Source organism: Diachasma alloeum, unplaced genomic scaffold (genome assembly GCF_001412515.2).
Source record: "Diachasma alloeum isolate Michigan unplaced genomic scaffold, Dall2.0 Dall_scaffold_00216, whole genome shotgun sequence".
Lineage (NCBI taxonomy): Eukaryota > Metazoa > Arthropoda > Insecta > Hymenoptera > Braconidae > Diachasma > Diachasma alloeum.
In genome coordinates this window covers 1,503,913-1,507,462 of record NW_021680381.1, presented here as the reverse complement: position 1 = coordinate 1,507,462, position 3,550 = coordinate 1,503,913, and the positions used below count along the sequence as shown (strand labels likewise).

Sequence of the window (3,550 nt, the reverse complement as noted above, 5' to 3'; positions counted from 1 at the left end):
GGGGGGGGGGGGGGGGGTAAAAATGAGTTTCAAATGAGACAACGCGCGGGAGTGGATCGATGTGAGGAGGGGGGAGTGGCGGGTGGAAATTCCATCGCGCATTTTCGACATTTGAGGGGGAGAAATGGAGGTGGAGAGGAGTGGAGAAAAGAGAATGGGGTATAAGGGTTTTCTGAAGCGCTAGGAGAATCGTCCGGATAGCTCCCGGAATTCCGGCTCGATTTTCTGCATGAGTGTGTTGCACGCGGCTGCGCGCACATGTTTTGCTTTTTATATATATTTTTTGTCGAAAACATTTTATTTTCTCTTATTTCGTCCATCGGGCAATCGAAATGAACGATATAACGCTGAGCGAATCACCCCCTTAGTCCCGCGTATTTTTCTATGTGGTGGGTGGTTAAGCGATTTCACCGGAGATCACTCTGACCCCCCAACTCGCCCGTCATACCAACGGTTACTGCAGTGTATATCCGGGCAATCGTCAATCCAGCCGCAATTCCGAAATGCCCCAGGTGCAGGGGATAATATCAGCGTTCGTATATTTTTTAGTATTGCTGGTGCTTCTTTTTTTATATATTTTTTTCCGTTGGTACATGGGTTACGAGTTGGTGTAGCTAACGATTTATGGATTCGGGGGAAAGATGGGGATATAGATGAGCAAATTGGTTAGGGGGTGGTTTTTTGTTAATGGGAAAGTAAAATAATAAACGATCGGGAGGCTGTGGATGTCCTTTTGCTTCAATTTTTGCGCTTTGGATGGGATTTACGGATTTTTTTTTGTTGCACAGGGAATCACGTTTCAAGCACAATTTTCCACTAGGTTACTGGTTATTTTAAACTTTTAGAAAACATGAAAAATTACAGAAAAATTTGACAATCTACAATTCAGTAGCGAAGCGGTAAACCGGGTTAAGTCGATTTTGACTTTTGCCAATTTTTTGACAAATATCTCGGAATATAAGAGAGATAGCAAAATTTTTCTCATTACCTTTTTTATAACCCTCAATTGACTCTACAAAAAAGGTCATGACAAAAATTTTTCTATCTCTTTTAGATTCCCAGATATTCGTCAAAAACTGGCCGATAGTCAAAATCGACTTAACCCGGTTTACCGCTTCGCTACTGAATTTATTTGTTTAGGTTTTTTTTCAGAGGTCACGAGTTGTTGCAGCTAACGATTTACGAATTCAGAGGAAAGAAAGGGATATAGATGAGCAAATTGGTTAGGGGGGTGGTTTTTTGTTAATGGGAAAGTAAAATAATATACGATCGGTAGGGTGTGGATGTTCTTTTGCTTCAGTTGTTACGTTTTAACAACTCAATGTAACATTAAAATTCCCCAATTCAAGACTTCACATTTACTCACCGATGCATTTATAAACAGTCGCACAACATTATTCATCACTCCCGAAATATATTTCCAACGACATCCCCCTGTCAGCTGAAAAAAATTCAATCAATACAGTTTCTTTTTATCTTCAACATGAATGGAAAAAAAATGAAAACATGAGTAATAGAATGTATTTACCTGAAGCACAAGTCTCTACATGAGTAAAATATACTCCCCAGTTTTTTAAATAAAATACAATAATAATAATGAAAGAAAAAATGTATCAACTTCCCGGGAAACCCATTATCGCCATCTGAATAAAACATGATAAAGCGGAAATGTCTTCGGCCAATACACCTGCATCACAGTAAATATTCTAGCCGGCAAGGACAATGAATGCGCATGCGATAACAAAAAGCCCTGATAACAGTAGTTCCGTAATTCGCTCTAATTTTCAAACCCTTGGGCAGTTGTTAAAAGCGAGTGGGGTAAATTCACCCCAGATGCTAATGCCCCAGCAAGCCACCAAGTTCAAGTTATAAAATTAAGACGCAAATTGCGAGGTAATTTTTCGTCAGAGTGAACGCCGCCATTTATGAGCTCGCACTGAGCATTTCGTATTTACATTACTTACGATTCTTTTTTTAGTAACTGCGGCAAAAATAAGGGTTAACACAGGCAACTGCCGTCTGTGCAGCGGGGTTTGACGTTCTTTTTGTACACGTACAGGCACCAGTCAGTGCAGTGTTCATTCTGTTTGCATGTTGTATTAAGGTCGGAGAACATTGCAGCTGAAAAATGAAAGATCGAGGATTGATTGGATTATTTGCCCCTTATAATGATTTTATTTCTGTATTCAATTCAAAATTCAATTCGCAATCAGAGAATACCTCCGATCAATGCATGAGAATATATTTTATGAGATTTTTTTTGTAGGTCTTGAGTTTAAAAAATCATTCGTAACTGAAAAAAAAATTATTTCGAGAATTAAAATTGCAAAAAATGTAAATTGAATTACTTGAACCAAAATCCATCGAAATGACAGTGATGAGAACCACAAAGAAAACTTTGAGCCACCGCATTATTCCGGAAAACGCGATGTGCACTCGGAAAAATTTTGAAGAATTATGTTTTCTCCAAGGGGAAGTCAATTCCAATAATTCTACTCGTTACTCGCCGCCATGCACTTCACAACTGAATATATGGTCGCCTTAACTTGCTGATACGACCACGTACCGTCACCCCTGCCAATTACAAGCGATATAAACGACGAGTATACAAACCTCTCACCGGGAAAAACACGATAGGCAGAAAATTTGCAAACGCAATCGACAGAAAATTCCGAGATAATGAAAAATAGCGCCAATATTCGTAATACGCCGGTAACAGACCCTTCATACCGATTCGACAATAATACCGTGGATATAATGATGTTAATTATCAAAATAACTCAGTGAAAATTCGGTGAAATGGATCTATTTGAAGTTGGGTTAATGCAAGAGCAATCAATTTCATTCCGCAATGTAATTATCATTCGGCAGAGTTTACACATGACATGATTTTGAATTTAAGCTGATTAAAAACATGGCAAAAGCTGAACATAATGAAATTAATTAATTCTGGCAGTTTTTCGAGGGTTCGATTTGGAGGATCGTTTCGGGCCCAACGACATAAAATATCATATGTCACACGACGATAAAAGCATTATCTGGCGAATGTGATTATAATTCTCGCCTTCGGCTCCGATTACTTCTATCATTTTTCAGAAAATAATTAAACTGATATTCACAGTTCTCATCTATTTCCCCATGAAATACTGAATTTTCAATGACGAAACTCCCCAAAAACTTATTTTTCAAAACTATTTTTCTTCTCCATGTAATAGTTGGGGATAAATTCCGAAAAATCAGTGACATGTCACCGAATATCAAACCTATTTTCTCTGTGCCCCCAACGAATCAAGGAGCCAGCAATAACCTCCTTCCCAGACGTACTAAATATCCCCCAGAAACCTCAAAATACTGAAAACCCTCATCTTCCTTCAATAATTCATGTGCCCCCCGCATTCAATCACTCACCCCCCGCCATCAATCCCCGAAAACAATCTGCAAAAACTAATTAAACCCGATCGAATGATTCCTCAGTAATTTATCACTCAATGAAATCTCCATTCAATCAAACCTCCCCATCACTCGAATAAATCCCCCCCCCCCCCCCCCC

At 39.0% G+C, this 3,550-nt stretch overlaps 1 protein-coding gene and 1 long non-coding RNA gene across 3 annotated transcripts in view; one reads left to right on the top strand and one right to left on the bottom strand.

Annotated features, from left to right (window-relative positions):
* Positions 1 to 2,500, bottom strand: part of LOC107037290 — a 66,433-nt gene extending 63,933 nt beyond the window's left edge. The window contains exons 1-3 of one of the 2 annotated variants that reach the window (XR_001460824.1): positions 2,349 to 2,500; positions 1,965 to 2,121; positions 1,367 to 1,441 (exon numbers count right to left, since the gene is read on the bottom strand). This is a non-coding gene — a long non-coding RNA (uncharacterized LOC107037290). Of the gene's footprint in view, positions 1 to 1,225; positions 1,442 to 1,964; positions 2,122 to 2,348 lie in introns of those variants that run through there. The other variant, XR_001460823.1, reaches the window with a different exon arrangement.
* LOC107037288 (plexin-A2) overlaps positions 1 to 3,550 on the top strand; it is a 253,208-nt gene that overhangs the window by 149,320 nt on the left and 100,338 nt on the right. The gene's annotated exons all lie outside the window — the stretch shown is intronic.